Source organism: Megalopta genalis, chromosome 9 (genome assembly GCF_051020955.1).
Source record: "Megalopta genalis isolate 19385.01 chromosome 9, iyMegGena1_principal, whole genome shotgun sequence".
Taxonomy (NCBI): domain Eukaryota; kingdom Metazoa; phylum Arthropoda; class Insecta; order Hymenoptera; family Halictidae; genus Megalopta; species Megalopta genalis.
The window spans coordinates 11,655,586-11,676,570 of NC_135021.1; the positions used below are offsets into that span (position 1 = coordinate 11,655,586).

Below are 20,985 nucleotides of genomic sequence, written 5' to 3' on the forward strand. Positions count from 1 at the left end.
TACTAGACTTTAAATTTTATGCATGTATGACAATACCGATTGAGAGCAGTTTCAAACAAATCAACTGTCACTGTCGGAGGACAGTGTTACCTGTGCATGACCGACGCGGTAGTCACCGTGTTAACCCTTTGCATTCGAAGCTATTTTTATTGGAAATGGGTAGATAAATAAAAGTAAAACGCAGTGAATTAAACTTATCCCTTTTAGTTTATTAATTTGATGTACGAGGAAGGACCGTCTTTACTCTCCTGATTGCTCCAGGAGACTGAAGACTATTCACAAAGACGAAACCAAAAACGTCACCTAAATCATTGTTTATCTAATGGTACTCTGGCGAGACTCTCGGCGTCGATTCGTTTTTGTAACTTATATGCTAGAAGGAAAAACTTCTGAGTATTCAAAAGAGAGAAAATAATCCAATAATTTTAACTGTAAAATATTTTTTATGGCTTATAGTATTTTCATTTTATATGGCGAAGTGCATTTTATGCATGCGAAATTGAGTCTTGCAACTTAAACAACGGGGTTACAGTTTTAACAATTTTTTAAAATCTTAACTTTGTTAATGTATAAATTATCTTAGAACGTGATGTAACAAATTTTGGCGATGCCTCAGAGTCACCGCTCGAGGGCAAAGGGTTAAGTTATTTCAAATGACCTCAGGAATCAACTCTTTTCGAGTGTTAATATAATTATGGGACATCCTGTATACTACAGTTTCCATACGAATAATTGCGTACTCGTACAGAATAAAACATAATTCTAGATAATTCTAGTACACACAAGGTAAAGGTACAATTTTATATTCAATTTCCAAAACATTGTCTCGAGAAAAATGCATCGTTTTGAGAACGAACAAGAACCCAAGTTGCACGGGACATACCGTTGTGAAAAGCAAAAATTCGCTGCATCACACAATTCGTCAGCATTAATCACAACAGTATCAACAACTCACTAATGCGTTTTCACTTGTGTAAATGTTTGTTTCCGCGCATTTACGCATTTCCCGTTGGTTCATAGCGTTGCCAATTAATTAAAACGTTAAACTGTATAACTACGTGTAACTTCAACTTTTCCAGGTGAGGTAAAATATATCCCATCATGCATAAAAAGTTAAGCAAAAGATGGGACTGTTTTCAGCCTACACTAAACGCTATATACATAGTAGAACCTCGATTAACCGAACTGAATTTTCGTCGATCTTTATTATTTAGATTTTTGATTATTCCAAGTATATATATATATATATATATATAATAACGATAAGACTATAACGATTAAATTATTGTATTCATAATTTATCGAAAATAAAAAGAAATTAATTATCAATTTTGAATATGGATAATCGAAATTCTACTGCAATAATAATAATAATAATAATAATATTATGGCATAACAACAATAATAATAGTAATAATGATAATAGTAATAATAATAATAATAATAATATTGCAAAGATGGACAATTACTTGAACATTTACAACTAACTACTAAATAAATATTTGGACTTATACTTTTACTAAATACGCTTTTCAGAGAACGAAATAACATTTTCCAAGTCTTTTAAGGATTTTTGCAATTATAAACATAATATGAACGTGTAACGAATATGCTAACCCAATCGGAAGATTAGGCTAGAAAATGGTTGGCAATAATTGCTAGGCTGAAGACGACGGGCTCACTGAAAGTGGAATTGCGGCAACGCGGCCTTGGACTCGTACTTCGGGGCCCGGCTTATTCTAGCCACCCGTGAAACATCCTGCAATTTTGTCAGTGATATCGCTACGACCGCAAACGCCGCAGAATTGCCTCTTCTTTGCGCGACGTTCATCGTCAGTTACAAGGGCTGCGAGATCAACAGTGACTGATTGTGTTGGCTAATTACTCGCCACAGAAATCTACAGAGCTCTATAAATATAGGCGATTAATAATTTGAGGAAACACAAGGAATGCTTCGAACCCGGCATCAAACACATGTGGGCAACACGTGCGAAAACAGGGTTTATGATCTGTGCACTGATATACAGATGCTCGCGTTCCCGCGAAAGCTGTAAGGTAGATTAATCATCTAGCAGGCTGCGCAACTATAGTAGATTTTCGCTTCCGCTCGAAATGTTTCCAGCGAAACTATCTAGAAAGTTTTCTGGAACATTTCTGCAAAAACACTTTGTTCGTAATTTAATGCTAGGTTCGCGGAGCACTATAAGTGACAATTTTATATTGCATATATTTATTCAGATTTTTGTTACAATGATCAATGAACCAAAATTGAATAAATTCACTATAATTGTATCTTTATAATAGTATATATATATATATAGTATTAATATAGTAGTAGTACTATATTATAAGTAAGTAGTATAGTATTAATTAATGTGATTATATATATATATATATTATAGTGCTCCGCGAACCTAGCATTAAATTACGAACAAAGTGTTTTTGCAGAAATGTTCCAGAAAACTTTCTAGATAGTTTCGCTGGAAACATTTCGACCGGAAGCGAAAATCTACTATAGTTGCACAGCCTGCTAGATGATTAATCTACCTTACAGCTTTCGCGGGAATCACATATATATCAGTCTCTGGCGAATAAATTCATGAATTTTAGCCAGTCTGATACGCGTTTGCTGAACAAACTCGTCCTCCTCATATCTTGAATCAGGCGGGAGTCCTCTCTGAAGATCCATTGGAAGTCGAAGCTCTCTACCAGTGAGAATCATCGATGGAGTGTTCTTCATTGTCTCGTATCTGCTTGAGCGATAGGATAATAAAAATAACGGTATCCAATCGTCCCAATCCCGTTGATGATCCGCTACAAACATTGATAAATACTGCAGCAGAGTTCGAATCAACCTTTCCACGAGCCCATCAGATTGTGGATGCAAATGAGTAGTGCGAGTCTTCTTAATACCAAGCAGCACCATCAACCGCTTGAAGACCGCCGACTCAAAATTTCTCCCCTGATCCGAATGGAGTTCCAACGGTACGCCATGACAACTTACAACTTCTGTAAGAAGGGCCTTCGCAACAGTCGTCGCGCGCTGGTCCGGTAACGGAACTACCTCCGGCCATTTCGTAAAATAATCCACAACGACCAGCGCATACTTGTTACCAGCCGCAAACTTCGGAAACGGTCCCACAATGTCGAGCGCTACCCTCTCGAACGGTGCCCCGACATTATAAATCTTGAGAGGTCCATGTCCCCTCTCCCTCGGACCTTTCCTTGCGACACAAGTATAACATCGACGACACCAGTCTTCCACATCCTTGCGATTATCAGGCCAGTAAAATGTTCGACGTACCCTATTCAGAGTTTTGTTCACTCCGAAATGGCCACCCGCCGGTGTATCATGACAATCTGTCATCACCGAGCTTACCATTTCTCTTGAAACCATCAGTAACCACTTGTTACTTTTTCCATCAGGGGATTCCCACTTACGAAACAGTAGATCTTCGTACACTTCCAAGGAATCCCAGATTGATACGAGATATTTAATTCTCGTATACAGGGTGTCCCACAATTATTTTAACAGCCGAAAATGAGGGGTAGCTGAGGTGATTTGAAGTAACTTTTTCCTTTGCGAAAATGCAATCCGCGGCTTTGTTTACGAGTTATTAACGAAAAACACTGGCCAATGAGAGGTGACGGTGCGAGAGAGAGGGTCCGCGAGAGAGTCCGCAGCACGAGGCTTTGACAGAAGGTCGGGACGGACTCGAGCCGCGTTCAAAGTATTGAACAAGTCACGAAGCGAGAACTTTCCGGATTTTTTTAACTACATAACAGTGATATTTTTAAGAAAAACGCTGTTCACCTTTACTTTAGAACGTCTGAAGAATATTCACTAATTTTTCGGACTCGAAATAATATGTAGTTTAACCATGACAGTCGTTTTAATTTTCTGGTGTGCATGACACCTTATGTGTACCATATGAAATTTTTATGCAAGGTGTACAGTGAAGATTAACAAAGTTCGTAAATGATATTTTAATTTAAATAATTCCGTGTACGAACAGAATTCAACGAATGATTCGCAAAGCTGATTTAATAATAAATAATCGCGTTAAGGTACGTAAAGGATTTGTTTTTTAGAGAAATATGAAAAATATTATCGATAAGAAACTCACCCATTTAGTTGAGGATGCATTTGCTGACTCGTACGTACTGACCTCGTACAACGAACAGCTGATCCCAGGTCGATGACCGCAACATTCGAGGGATACTGTCGGTGGAACCTCTGCTATGGTTATTTGCGAAGTTCACTTACACTGCACTGTCACCAAACACTGATCAGTTATTTAATCACTGATAATCCGAATCACTTGTGGATATTTAAGAAAGATCACTGAGACTCGTTCGCGGATAATCGTTTATTCGACGCGTTCGTTCGGAAGTCGACGTTTCACTGCCGAAAAATTCAGGCCTTGACTGTGGGTCCTTGTTGTTCTTCGTTCGGCCGTCCGAGGAAATGACACTCGATACCATTTTCTTCGCACGGCCATTAATTACGTTCTAAGAGCGCAGGGTGACAGCGGGTCGGACACAGTTTACGTCTCGGCATATCTTGTTTATTTCATTTGGCGGTACCCTGCGCTTCGAAGAAAATAGTATCGGGTGTTATTTCCTCGGACGGCCGAAAGACGAACGACAAGGGCCCACGGTCGAGGCCTCGATTTTTTGGCAGTGAAACGTCGACTTCCGAACGAACGCGTCGAATAAACGATTATCCGCGAACGAGTCTCAGTGATCTTTCTTAAATATCCACAAGTGATTCGGATTATCAGTGATTAATTAAGTGATCAGTGTTTAGTGACAGTGCAGTGAAAGATCAGCTGTACGTTGTACAAGGTCAGTGCCCTTCGACATCATGAATTTCAGCCAGCAAATGCATCCTCAACTAAATGGGTGAGTTTCTTACTGATAATATTTTTCATATCTCTCTAATAAACAAATCCTTTACGTCCCTTATTTATTATTAAATCAGCTTTGCAAATCATTCGTTAATCTTCACTATACACCTTGCATAAAAATTTCATATGGTACACATAAGGTGTCATGCACACCAGAAAATTAAAACGACTGTCATGGTTAAACTACATATTATTTCGAGTCCGAAAAATTAGTGAATATTCTTCAGACGTTCTAAAGTAAAGGTGAACAGCGTTTTTCTTAAAAATATCACTGTTATGTAGTTAAAAAAATCCGGAAAGTTCTCGCTTCGTGACTTGTTCAATACTTTGAACGCGGCTCGAGTCCGTCCCGACCTTCTGTCAAAGCCTCGTGCTGCGGACTCTCTCGCGGACCCTCTCTCTCGCACCGTCACCTCTCATTGGCCAGTGTTTTTCGTTAATAACTCGTAAACAAAGCCGCGGATTGCATTTTCGCAAAGGAAAAAGTTACTTCAAATGACCTCAGCTACCCCTCATTTTCGGCTGTTAAAATAATTGTGGGACACCCTGTATATATATGGGATTCCTTGGAAGTGTACGAAGATCTACTGTTTCGTAAGTGCGAATCCCCTGATGGAAAAAGTAACATATATAAAAGTAATATATATATATATATATATATATATATATATATATATATATTTATATATAGTATTCCTGTCCGAAATCTCCTGCCAATCGGGCCTCCTACCCTCCTTTTTTTTGACAGGATGAAACCAATTTCTTCATCCTCCTCCTGTTTTCTCCTCCACTCTTCGAAATCAAGTGTTTCGCAGAGTATCCGCAGGACTACGTCTCCATTTTCTTCCGTCTTCTCCTCTTAAAGGCGCTTGCATCGCGCACAATTCTGCGATTCGCGAGGCCTGCGAGAAAGACCGTCCGCGTTCTGATGGAGTCTTCCTTCCCGGTGTTTCACCTCAATGTCATATCCCTGAATCCGCTCGATCCAACGCGCTACCTGTCCTTCCGGATTCTTGAAGGACAGCAACCAACGTAAAGCAGCGTGATCGGTCCTCAGAAGGAATCTACGCCCATAAAGGTAATGATGAAAATGTTCAATAGATTTCACTATCGGTAATAGTTCCTTCCGAGTAACGCAATAATTCCTCTCAGCTTTTCCTAGCGTCTTGGAGAAGTAGGCGATTACTCTCTCCCGACCTTGCTGAATTTGAGAAAGAACTGCTCCGATTGCAAAATTTGAGGCATCCGTGTCCAAAATAAATTCTGTATTAACCAACGGATAAGAGAGAATGGGAGACTCCGTCAATTTCCTTTTTAATTCCTCAAACGAATGTTCCGCTTCTTCCGTCCACACGAAGATTTTCTTGTTCTCGGTCAAACGATGTAAGGGCTTCGCAATATCGGCGAAATTCTTAACAAATTTCCGATAATAAGTGCAAAGGCCCAGGAAACTCTTCAACTCGGTCTTACTCTTCGGCACCGGTCAATTCTTTGCCGCATCTAATTTTTCAGGTTTCAAAAGGTGTTTTAAAACCCAATAACTTTTATGGGCCACTATACACAGTATTTTCAGCTGACTTGAATTTTTAAATAAAGGAAAAAATTTCTATTATAATTTTTATTTTGTGTAAAGGTCTATATATAATCTACTAATCACCATATAAATATTTAAAATAAAGATAATGGAACCTTAGGTGAACTACTTTTTACCTAATTTTCCTTCAACTTTTAAACAAAAATAGACAATTTGGGAAGACGAGACACAATTTTTCGAGCCTCGTGGCTCATTTTTATAGTCGCCGATCGTTAACAATTAAAAGAACGTGGCGCAAGATTCGAATAACCGTATCTCCTCTTCCCAAATTGTACATTTTTGTTCAAAAAAGCTGAAGGAAAATTACGAAGAATTTACTGTACTGATTGAATGTTACCTAATGTGCAAAAGAATTTAAGAATCACATTTATCGAAATCGTTCGTGGACATTCCGCGCTCGCCTTCCGAAAGCGGAGTGGTCATGTGGGTCAAGGCAACAGTTGAAATGACTCTTATTAATGATTTCTGACATCGGAGATTGATTACTCTATTCAAGTATGACACTTCACTACAACACCGTAACTGAATTTTAATGATTCGAAAAAACGATAGGTCCTTCTATGAGATTTGACACACTCGCGCACGTAGAAGTTGCAATATTCGATTGAATAATCCTGTGCAGTATCTATAGTGAAAGAAAAACTGCATTATTATTCTTATTAGTTTGAGTGACCATGAAGCAACAAATTCGTCACATTCGAATGAAATCAATATTTATAATATACGATATACATTTTGACGTTATCTAAATGCAACGATTAGAAAGGATGTTTTCATGCATCCAATGTAGACTACATTCTTGTTACTTCACATTTTCTCGATGTTGTAATTTCTAAGCGTGATAGTAATGTATTCTGCGTTACATTTAGAAAGAAAAAAAATGTTGACGAGATCTAAATGAAACAGTAAAAAGAAATATTGTATCGCTTTACATTGGAGCAAAGAAGTAACGTTGCATTCGATTTCTCAAAGTTCAAGGGAAGAACTTTGAACATTTCGATTGAATCAGATATTACGCATGTTTTCAACATAAATGTTGGAAAAAAAGGATTTAAGAATGTCAATGTATTATTTTTAATCTTTGGAAACTGCGCTGTAATACAATATTTTTAACACTTGGTTTACAGGGCACTAAGAGCATTTGTTTCATTTTGTTTCGTAAAAGTAACGAGCATATATTTATTGCGATCATCTACAATTTTTAATCCTCGCAGTACAAACATAACAATTTACTATTGTTAAACATAAATAAAGTATTATATATAATATGAACACAAATAAACAAATTAAACATAAATAAACTATTACACTACCGTACTTTCTTATGAACAAACGGCAGACGACATCAAGTGTCAAATGATTAAGTCAGGCCTCGAGTCTGTGTCCGAAAAAATTGGACGTGGTACGGCGAGTGTTAATACATGTCCAATGAAACGAATGTATTGAATAAATTCACCGTAAACGTATCTTCACAATTGCAATAATCGTAAATTAAAAAATTTGGCACATGTAATTTTCATGCGTTTCGTAAACTTAGTGTTATAAGCTTATTATATAAAACGATATAATTAATAATAATAGTAAAATAACACATTAATATGAATACTATTAATATTAAGATGAATATACACAAAAGAAACATAACATATTATATACACATTAATATTAATATGAATATTTAAAAGAAGTATAAAGTATACACATCAATATTAATATGAATATGCAAAAGAACAATAATATATACACATTAATATTAATATGAATATCCAAAAGAACAATAATATATACACATTAATATTAATATGAATATCCAAAAGAACAATAATATATACACATTAATATTAATATGAATATCCAAAAGAAAATAAATATTTATGGACGGAATTCAATTTTGAGTGCAATATGGTGGTAATTAACCCTAGAAAGATAACCATATGACAACGTACGTAAAAGATAACCATACGCTTCAGAGGCGCATGCTTTTCTAAGGCGTCAATTTTATACTAACAATGGATATTTATTTAAGTTAATCTAGTCATTTTAAAGGTTTGGCATTATTGTAAAAATAAAATGCATTTATATTATATTTTTTTATATTTTAAGTAATTTTAAACTTAAATCACTAGACCTCTATGAAAAATTAACAAAAATCAATAGTCTTCGCAGGCGCCTCTGCGACGTAGGTTATCTTTCTCGGGTTAAAAAGGTCATACATATTAACCTAATGTAGAGTCTGCGTCGTATAGACCTGACATACAATAGATGAGTAAAATTCGGACATCGTCGAAAAACTCGGACTTGGTTGACCTCGAAATACTGATGCTCATAATGGGGTAACGCATTGCAACCCCAACGATCGCGATATCGCGGGCGAACAATGGCCAATGCGGAATACTGAAGCAGCGCGTTTGTTTCACCATGGTCTCTCGAGGTGAAAGAAGCGGGCAACGGGAAAGATCTCCTAATTGTAAGAATTTAAGGACACATTATGTAAGGGAAACTGTTTCTCGTACAATGGACAATTCGTTTGGTGTAACCGGCCTGACAAACGGATGAGATAAAATTTATTGCTGGGCTCTTTTAATAATGTCGTGCTTGCAAAGGTGAATATGAAGCAAGCACTATTTGTCAACATTACGCTGAAGTTTTGGCGTCGCGTGTTTCATGAATCGAAATATGTCTTCTTCTAGCTGTAATCTATATTCTTTGTAGTAGGTAAAAAAGTATTATTATTAGAATTAATATTATAGTATTAATTAATAGTATTAATAGTATTAAATAACCTTCTAAAACGGTATAACTTTTCTTTTTAAACTGAACTAAACGACTTGAATTTTTGGTTAGATGACTAGTCTGCTAGGATCAGTCTGATCGACAATGATTCACCAAGATTTACAAAACGGATTCTTAATTTTTGTTATAGGCTCAAATAAAAAAGTTAGAAAACGCGAGTCTTTTAATTTGTTTTGTCGTTTCAAGTAATAGCAAAATTAAAAAAAAAAAAGTATTTTAATCACCGACCAGTAGACTAGTCGACTAGACTAGTCGACTAGACTAATCGACTAAACAAAACATCAAGTCATTTGATAGAATTTCAAAAAAAGTTATTGCGTTCTATAAGCGTGCAAAAACATTTTTTACCTATTGTATACATTTCATTTCCGAATAGCATTGTCTGCCACGGACAGTTAGAAAATAGAGACGAAAATGAAGATGTAGTTACATTTCAGACGATTAGAAACATTTACTCAACTCCAGGATTTCCTGGTTCTTGTCTCTAGAAGAATACGGTTTCCCCGCATTTTCGTGAAAACGGATCGGAAACGAGCAATGCGATGGGACTCGGGGATTAAGAAGACATTGTTAACAAAGACGCCTGAATTCTCTTTTATACCAGTGCGAAATCAACCAGCTGTCTCACGTTCTGGTTGCTTTTCCACTGGCAATAGCTGAGCGAAGCAACAAAATTTAATTAAAAATCCTCCTTTGTACCTCTTTGATGGAGTATACGGTCGCCGGTCCAATTATTACGCAAAGCATTCTTGAGATCATAATTACGCCTGATCCAATATCCGCGAGACGTTGCAACCAAGCAGATACATATCTTCGAAGACGTCGGATCCCATAAATCAGCTGGTGGCTCAACCGACAAGACACATACTCGAGCGTCTACCACCGAAATGCTAACATCACTCGGCTAAATTTTATGCTAAACGATTCAACACCCCTCTCTGAGGGGGAGCCATCGTGGATGCATGTGTTTAATATGTGCATATTCAAATGTCTTCTATTTTTATTTCTTAAGGCGATTGTAAATGGCGAATGCGACTCATACAGGTCTTTACTAATCTTGCTACCGTTATTATTGTCAATAGCAATTTCATCACGCATGAATAAAATTAAGAGGACAACGAAACTGCAAGTCGGTGTTTCATATTTCTTGATTACCCAGTTTCTCTCGTTACGAGGTGCAAACTTTCATGTGTCATTCAACTTTTTCTACAGTCATCTCTTGTCGAACAAAATGAGTTTCGAATCGTTTTCATTCATCGCGCTGGTCTTGAACCACCCGAAGCCGAGGCTTGGGGTGAATTAGGGTGAATTTACTGCATCTACACTTCATACATCTACCACTTCGACGGTCGTTCTCATGCGCACGTAACTTCGCGGAAATATGAATGATAAAAATCGATTGAGCGCAGCTGTTTAAAAACTGTATCATTATACTATTAAACAATATTTGTCCTATTTATGTTATTAATAAAATGTATCGTAATTACGCTATTAAGAAAGTGCATCATAATTACGCTATTAACGGTTCGACTGTCGCGTCATCGATATGTAGGTGACAGAATTATTTATAATATCATTTTCAAAAATTAATTTTTACGCTAATCCATCATAATTTTTTTTATTTTATTAAGATTCGCCAGTGATAAGAACGTTGAAAAAATAATTCACCTCACATAACATCGTTTTGCAATTTTTTAATTTAATTAAATCAAATACTCTTATTTTATGAAATTTTGTAAACTTTCGGCGCGGCCGTCAAAATGTCAAGCCAAAATCGAGTAGGCACCCTCGTAATTCTAGTAGGCGCTTTCGGTACAATATTCAGTGCTTCGATTTTACAACATAAAGATTGAAATAATTTCACAATATCGATTACTGAAAATATTAGAAGGAAATTTGATTTGGCTTTTATTCCTTACAACTGATGCAGGAAGTTTCTATGTTACATAAAAATCCGCGGTGACATTACATCTGATATTCCAACAGTCAATTTATGTCATCAATTATTTATGATAGAATCACTCGGATGATCAGTGTTGGCCTTAAGAAAGCGGCATCGCAAGGACTACATAACTTTGCGTGTGCAGATTAAAATGAACAACTTCGAGCGATACTCGCGAGATATATGCACTGTTTAGCCGATGGAGTTACATCATCACAATGATCGAACCACAAAAATTCACATGCACCGACGTAATATTCCGCGTGAAAGCAATCGAAACGTCGCGGTAACAGTATACAGTACCGGCTGCAAGCGTTAACAGACTCACCTGATCGTCTCAAGGATTCTCCATCTCCTCGCGTCCCTCGTAGATCATCCAATGTCGCAAGCTACGCGGATCTGCCGCCAGAGAATCGAATCATCGCCCCGAACGTCTTCAGGAAACCACTGAATTCTTTGCGAACAAGCACGATACTGGTCCTAGATCGAACGTCGAACGTCAACCGGAAAAATCCACTGCAACGTCATCGATCAACGGCAAGCTAATTGTACAGTCTCCGAATCGAAGTCAGTTTAGAATTCACAAAATAGGCGGCAGAGGTTCCACGCGGGGGTCACACGGGCCTCCATCGATCGCCCATGAAACTGTCACTCATCGATCGACAAACTGGATCGGAGCCGACGATCAATCGGTTCGGATCGTTGCCCGGAGAGCTCAGGCTCCTGATTGATTCATCGCAGCGTTCCAACAGCGTCTCGTCTTTGGTTCCCGTTGGGGATCGTGCACGCCCTCCGTCGCGAGAGTCGATCGATCGATCACGATCGACGCCGTTCTCCGCTCACGATCGCGACGGGCCACGATCTCACCGTGAGCAGCGGATCTCCGCGACTGCGGCTACTTCGTATTTCGTATCTACTCGCGGCGAACGATCGCCAGTGAATGCGCGCGCGCTCGCGCGTGCTTCTCTCTGTTCTGTTTCCGTTCGACAGTGCGCGCGCGACTGTGTGCGCGCGATCGTGTGCACGCACGAGACGATGATATGAGCGCGAGCGCGCGCGCGCGCGCATTCACGATCGGCCGGGAGAAGGAAGGGGGAAAGTTTTTGGCTTCACGATGGGTGGTAAAGTGGTGAACGAGAGAGATAAGAGGAGGATCCTCCGCTTCGACAAGATCGATCCTCCCCCTCGGAATCCCCGTGAAGATCTATGGATCGAGCCTTGGAATTTGTTCGACTAGAATTATTTTCAATTGTTTTCAATTATTATTCACAACTTGAATAATAGTTACACACAAGTTACACACAACTTGTTCATTGATGGTTCATTTGCTATGCGAAACATACGTGTTAAAATGCTTAGGTTTATTTATAGTAATGACAGTTATAATGGTTCATTAATGTTAACGGGGGAAACCCGTCGTTGCATATCGTACAGTATAAATAGTACATACATATTGTATAATGTATATTATAGTACATATAAGTACATATAAAAAAAATAGGCGGAAGAAGAAAGAAGAAAGAGAAGTAATGTAATATGATATATGATACGCTACCTATTATTTTAATCTGGAGATGTAATTTTGCTTTAATTGAATGTAAATATTTTCTTGTTTCATTGCTCATTATACAATAATACTCTGATTATTATTCGTTTCTCGACTACTTCTGAGCATAACTGTACTGTGATATGACACATTGGGTCGAATTAATTTTCAAATGTTTAATGAAAAGAAATTTTGCAACGCGAGGGACACCTTCGAGTTATTCGCATGATTTTAATGCATATGTACATATTTATTTTAAACACTTTAATTATCATCTTTATTATTCGTAGTGAATGAAAACGTCAAAGGAAAATGTGATTTAGTATGAAGGTGCTGATATTGTGGTAAACAATAAATTTGTCTCAAGGTTTCGGGAATGTAATTTTTCATAGTTTTTTTTTTAATAAGAGCGTATGCTTTTATTAGTATCATGTAATAGCCACGAATTCAATGACCTATAACATTATCATTTTAGCGTAAACTTAAACGTAAACAATATTGGAAATTGGTGGAATTATTTTATGGAGATTAAGTAAGTAAAATTGGCGTAAATATCTGAAATGTGTGCGTATACACGCGCAGTTTTAATATTAATTGGATTCGTCGTGCTTTTAGCTGCTACATAATAGTAATAAAAACAATGTTATCTCACTCTCAATAATAAGATGAATATTGGTGCTCCAGGTTAAGTGATCCTTTGTTGCACTTTATGCATATATATAGAACATATATATGACATATATATAACAATATATATGAACATATCGCTAAAACAAAATATGGATATTTATATATATATATATATATATATATATATATATATATATATATATATATATATATATAAATATCCATATTTTGTTTTAGCGATATGTTCATAGAAACTTTTCCCTATACTTTTTTAAAAAATATTATCTTGTCTGCAATTTGCACTCGAAACATTTGGAACGGTATTTTCTATTAAACAAAGGCCAAGGACGAGTACTAATGAAATACATTTGCGGTATCACGTATTGTATGAATTTAAACAATATAGTATAGATAAACGCGGCTTTCAAAAATATTTGTGACGAATACAGCGATGAAGCTTCGGGGGCTAAAAAGTGTTGAAAGTGATTTCCCAAAGAGAGATATGCAGTTTTGTCTGTTTCGATAAACCGCAGGTCGACAACGTTTCATATATCGAAGGATTAAATGCTTCGATAGAGGCAGCTGGAATTCGAAAGACCAGGAGATTTTTGAAAACAGAGCCGAAAATTTACTCACATATGGAAGAACGTTATTGAAAACGATGGTCAATGCCATCAACGGTTAAAGATAAATGTGGATATTATTATCTTACATTTGAAGTTAATATTAAGAAACTACACGATTTGTAGGATGACGTAATATTTTTTAATCTAATTGAAACTTCAACACTGACATATGTTTATTGCACATAGTTGAATATGAAATATAAATCATATTAAAATTTCATGATATATATCACAATTTATGTTATGACGGTACTGCTATTAATCCCCGCAAGACGGTGGCTGTGTCAATTTTGACCCAGAGTATCTAGATCTTTCACATGATTACTCAATTCTCGACAATTAAATAAAATAAATTGCAGTTACATTATGAACAACAGAAAGTCTGTAAGAAATATTTATATAAATATGTTTTGAAAAATTGCTGAATAATGCTCTGAATTATTATAAGCGTGTTCAATAAATACAGTTGTGAATGTTCAATATAATTGGAGCATTTCTTTTCTTTACCGTTAATAATTTATTAATTTAACTTATAATGTTATTGATAGAGTAATGCACGGCTCTTGTTAGTCACGCGAGTCTAGTTAAATATTTCCTGTAAGAATGACAACATATTACTAATTGTAACTAATTTTTTATTTTCGTTTTAATAGTGTTATAAATCGAAGTAGAGATTATGTCAAGGCTAACTAATTGTAAGCATTTATAATATTATAATATAGACTAAAGCAATTTTTGCATTTTAATGTGAATTTGATAAAAAGTTGTAAGAAAATGTTTTTAGATTTAAGAATATGCATCCAGGACATTCACATTTGTTTTTGCAAGAAATGAGCGATTTGTAAACGTTATTGTCGCGTTAATATTATGCTAAATTTTATCGAGTTTATTTACTATGAATTAAGTATAGCTTGTGGTATCTTGGTAAGATAAAACATATTGTTATGAAAGTACTGATTAAGAGTCAACCGTACTTCATTTTACATTGTTTTTATCTCTAGCACACATCAGTACGTATGAATAATAGATAAGAAAATATTGTTTTCACGTAAGATAATACTATCTTTATTCCACATTGTTTTTAATATGTAAATAATTCATTGTCAGATATATGGAGAGCTTAGAAGCCAATTAATATAAATCAGTGAGCATGAAAACTAAGGTAATTAACTCTTGTGAAACTTAGTTGTACAAAAATACCAGACGATTTCAAAGTATACACAGAAGAATATTATAAAATATGGTATTTGTGCCGATTATTTTGAAAGAGTGGCCTAAGTCCATTTATTTTAAAATCCAGATATGTAAGGATTTTGCGTGGTAATAAATTTAAAAAATATTGGTAACTGATAACATGGTAGTATAATGTTTTTGTGTTTCTAAGAGTTATTGCGTTTTCGCTGAAATGGAATTATATATAACGTAGAAACATAAATATTAAGATAGCTAGCTCGATGTCTTGGGAAAATGGACTTGGACCACTTTCAAAATAAACGGGTCATTTATTAATAGGTAACAGACAAATGAAATATTGCTTTATCAGTTAAAGATCTCGACAATATTTATAAAAGAAAAAGAAGATAAAGTACTTCTCAAACTTATACATCGTTTGATTTCCGAGTTCTCGAGATATATGTATTTCTACATTCTGTACTTCGAATGTTTTTTGGGTCCAACATAGTCCCGGGGTTCATATGCGTTGCTCCACGGGAAGACCGGGGTCCAGGGTCTCGGGAAATGGTTGATCTTTATCGAAGACTCCCGTCGCTCGAGGTGAGAAATTAATGCATTATTCATGACCTCGAATTTATCGACGGAATTATCAGGGAAACATGCGGGTCTAAAAATGCGCGATGAAAAATATAAATATTAATGTCAACATAAATATTTACATGGGTAATAGATCCGTCGTCTTGCGCGTTTGAATTAAGTTACATGTACTTGAAACGATTCCCAACAAAACGAGAATTATGTAACAACTTCTTGCATTGTCCCTGGGATTTCATACCGGTTTGGACAACCTCGGATCTTCTCGCTGTCGTCATTTCTGATTTTTTTTAGAACAGTGTCGTAACATTGATTGTTACTATAGTGTATTTGGAATAAAACTTTTCGGAAAAACTCGAAACAAGATCCGAATAAAATCTCTTTCTTTCACAATGTTAGCACTAGATTTACTAGTTATTTATTATTTTATTATTATTATTATTTATTATTATTTATTATTTTATTATTTATGATTATTATTTATTATTATTTATTATTTTATTATTTATGATTATTATTTATTACTTATTACTTATTACTTATTACTTATTACTTATTACTTATTACTTATTACTTATTACTTATTACTTATTACTTATTACTTATTACTTATTACTTATTACTTATTACTTATTACTTATTACTTATTACTTATTACTTATTACTTATTACTTATTACTTATTACTTATTACTTATTACTTATTACTTATTACTTATTACTTATTACTTATTACTTATTACTTATTACTTATTACTTATTACTTATTACTTATTACTTATTACTTATTACTTATTACTTATTACTTATTACTTATTACTTATTACTTATTACTTATTACTTATTACTTATTACTTATTACTTATTACTTATTACTTATTACTTATTACTTATTACTTATTACTTATTACTTATTACTTATTACTTATTATTTATTATTTATTATTTATTATTTATTATTTATTATTTATTATTTATTATTTATTATTTATTATTTATTATTTATTATTTATTATTTATTATTTATTATTTATTATTTATTATTTATTATTTATTATTTATTATTTATTATTTATTATTTATTATTTATTATTTATTATTTATTATTTATTATTTATTATTTATTATTTATTATTTATTATTTATTATTTATTATTTATTATTTATTATTTATTATTTATTATTTATTATTTATTATTTATTAGTTTATAAAAGTAACGATAAGATATTTATTCTGATTTTTAACAGGTGTCTATTTTTAATAACCTGAAGACAATGTGCACATGTCCCGAAAAATTCTTTCGTTCTCATCATTCTCTTATGACTTTTGTTAAATGCATTTGCAGTCTACTCTACTTCTCAGAATTAGAACGTATTAATCATAGCGCTGGTTTCTGAAATTGAATACGGAAAAAGATCATGAAAAAAGTGGTTGTTTCAAAGGTCAAAAACACAAAGAGACATGTCCGAAGTGTTATTCAGTGACAGCGCAGTGAGACTGTTATCGCGGAGAACAGCGGTGACATAAAAACGGTGTAAATATGCACGCGGCAGAACAAGGAATACAGAAGTGTGGCAATCGTTTCACTTTTGAAACTTCATCGGTATGTTGCAAGGAACGGTAAACGATCTCGTATTTCGTAACCGTTGATCCGATTCGGCTCATTACGCGCGAGCTTCCTTCTTACACAGCAGCTCTTCTTCCTGTCGTTTCCTAGATAACAATGAGGCATAATTCGCGATCCATTGGAGCTCCGTTTCTGTTCTCATGATCGCCGATAACGAAAGCGCCATTGTCCTCACTTTATCACCTGCCGTCCGTCCTTTACTTATTTACCGATTACGCAAGGTGTATAATGTTACATTAAATTATGTTTGATTTACAAGTTATCGAATACATACGGTGGCTCACAAAAAGGACTGTTCATATATACTGTAACCCGTACACTCTTTCGAAAACACATGTGCATGTATAGAAAACACCATTCGCACGAAGCGTGTTTTGAAACGCATGAATTGCAATACAGAGAATGGAGGAATTGTGCAATGTCGCTTTTTCGTTGATCACCTGGTTTTACATTCTGTTCATTCAGTTTTACCCAATTTGTGTAAAAGTAGCATCGACATTTTTTTATGTAACGTGCTTCACATCTTTGATATTTCAAAACTGTTATTTTTTTCAGAATGTTAGATCGAAGAATCTCGTTGCACGTTTCGAGGAAACTATTTCTTTATTGAATTAAAATTTCAAGATATGAGTATTTTGTAACACGCGTTAGTCGAAATTTTTTTTCCATTTTTCGATTTATTTATATGCAATATTTATTATTGAACATAATAATATAATAATATAACAATAATCGTACATTGAGAAGGAAAATTAAATACCTTTGCGGTCGACCTAATAACTTGATGATTGCATTCGACAGCATTGTGCTTGCTGTGAAAGTAACTGACACTGTTGCACTTTTTGTACTCTTTTCTCGATTACTATAAAGCACACAAAATCTAGCGATGACCGCATGAAATAAAAAATCATCACAAAATCTTCGACAAAACAGTGACTCACAAAAGCGTACGTAAACCTTTTGAAACGAAATAACTTTTTCAAAACTGAACCAAATGACTTGATTCTTTTTAGTTGATAGAGAGAATAGTCCACTAAACGTTGACTAAAAAACTATTTTTTGTAAATTTTTCTATTGCTTCGAATGAAAATAAAAAATTAAGAACCCTCGTTTTTTAACTTTTTTATTTGAGCCTATAACGAAAACTTAAAAAATGCCCTTTGCAGATCTCGGTAACTTAAATGCTTCCTGAAAGTTTGATAGATTCTAAAAATCACAGATTGCTTACAGTTTTTGATCAAAATCGTGATAAAATTGCGATTTTTACGATCTGCAATTTGTTGTAACTCGTAATAACCTGAACCGATTACGATACAATTTTCAACACGTATACAAGTTACCGAGATCTACAAAAAACATTTTCTAAATTTTCATTATAAGCTCAGATGAGGAAGTAAAAAAGACAGGAGATTTCTATTTGTTTGTCATTCCAAGTAATAGCAGATTTAAAAAAAAAAATCTTTTCAGTCATCATCCATCCTCCATCATCTGAACAGAAATTCGAGTCGATTAATTTAGTCTTAAAATCGTTATTGCGTTTTAACGCGTTCCGTGCCGAGCTTTTTTTACTCGAATCTTCACACTTTGATATTTGACTAAAACTTGATGTATTACGTGCAATTATTAATTCTCGTACACATAACAACGTAACAAAAACTTATCAACGCCCATTCTTGCGGTGGAAATTGATTCTTCGGTTCTAAATTTCTTGTAAACAATTTGTTCAGTTCACTAAGTAAACGTGCAAGCGTGTACCATCGATGGTACACGTGGCACGGAACGTGTTAAATATAGATAATTTGTAGTTGCCCGGGAAAGTAGAAATCCGTATCAATTTTATTACTTGGCAATAAGCATATGTAAGACGTTTTAAGAACAAATTCAAAGTTGATAGCCGGGATGATGTGTTTATAATAAGGATTAAATAGTTTTGTCATATACCAAGTTTACAAAGCCTTAAGAACAAAAAATACCAACAGGAAAAACGATGCTGGCCAGGGCAGCCGCAACCGAGTGCAGCTGTACATTCTTCAATTAATAGGTGTACGAACACTTTTGTGGGCCACTGTATAAAACATCGGCATTTTTCAGTCTGAATTTCGCCATACCGTTTGGATTAGCAACACTGCGTCCGAAATTAGCGAAGCTCTTCTTGAACTCTTTACGTAAATGCGATCCTAGACACATACGTACATGTAGTCAATTAAGATGCACGAGGCAGAGAGACACGCCCGCGCACGAGGCCTAATCCTCCCAGCAACTGCTATGTATTCTGAGCATGGAACGATTGCGACCTTGAAGAATACTAATCAACCGTCTAACAACATCGTCGTACCAGTGTTCTTCCGGTAGGCTCGTATCAACCGAATTGCTGTCGCGGCTCGTCTAATTAGTGTTCCAATGAAACGAGGCGTAGACGCACGAAAACCCGCGGTCGGGTACACTTGTGCAAATATCGTCTGATTTCGTAATGGCGGCCAATACTACGAACCGTGAAAGTTTCTGATACCGCGGCTGGAGGCGAAAGAAATGGTTGCGGGTATCGGTCGACGCCGCGACCGTCGTAGAAAATACCGAATCGATCGTTGAGTAACATTACAACGCGTTACGTGATTCGAGGATTTTTCGACAACATCTTGCGCCTCCGATCGAAACGCTTCCGTGATCACTTTGTTGAAAACAGAAATGGACATTTTTCATTTGAAATGTGAACATAACTTTCAATTCTGTTATTTGAAAATGAAAATAATATCAATCATTTTGAAGTAATAATAATATATTTCAAATAATGCATTATTTCTTTATCTCTCTTATTTCAATTATTATAAAAGAAATTCTCCTCAAAATTAATATGAACAGATTTTATGTTAAACAATTTTATATTAATTTGCTTTAAGAAAACTTCCTTTTTTCCATTTAATGCAGCAAAAGAAAATATGCGTTCCATTGGAGCGAGAGATGACAGAGAGAATAATTATATTTAAAATTGTCAGATCGGTCCTTTTATCTTTTAAATATGTTAATGAGGATATCGGATGGTAATTTGTTCGCCATATAATTTCCAAAAAGAACTTCATAATTATCTCAAATAATTATCTGAATTGATTATGAAATAAAATAATATGGTATTTAAGATAATATTTCAAGTAATGTTATTTCAAAAGTGATCACAGGCATGGAAATAATTATGAACCAAAGTAACATGTTATTTGAAATAATATTTAGAATAATGTCATTTCAAAATAGTCATGTAAGTTATGAGAAAGCTAAGTTGCAGAATTTAGTATCGAGCAACAAATTATTTATTTCTTGTTCATAAAGTGTAGACTTTGAAATTATTAAAATATTGAATCGAGATATCGGAAAGTGGAGTATAAATAAATAATTGTAAAAGGAGATATAAGATTTGATTATCATTTTAACAATAAGTAGGATCGTATGCTGTAATTTATTATAATTTTTATTTTTTAAATAGAAATATAATTACAACAGCTCAATTATCAATATTATTATAATTATTATTAACGATCTTAGTGATAAAAGCCAAGTG

The 20,985-nt window shown here is 34.8% G+C and overlaps 1 protein-coding gene across 1 annotated transcript in view; it reads right to left on the reverse strand.

The window, feature by feature from the left end:
* Positions 1–12,226, reverse strand: part of tsl (membrane-attack complex domain containing protein torso-like) — a 65,893-nt gene extending 53,667 nt beyond the window's left edge. The window contains exon 1 of the mRNA XM_033470981.2: positions 11,568–12,226. The gene's annotated coding sequence lies outside the window, so the exon portion shown is untranslated. The remainder of the gene's footprint in view (positions 1–11,567) is intronic.
* Between the last annotated feature and the right edge of the window lie 8,759 nt (positions 12,227–20,985).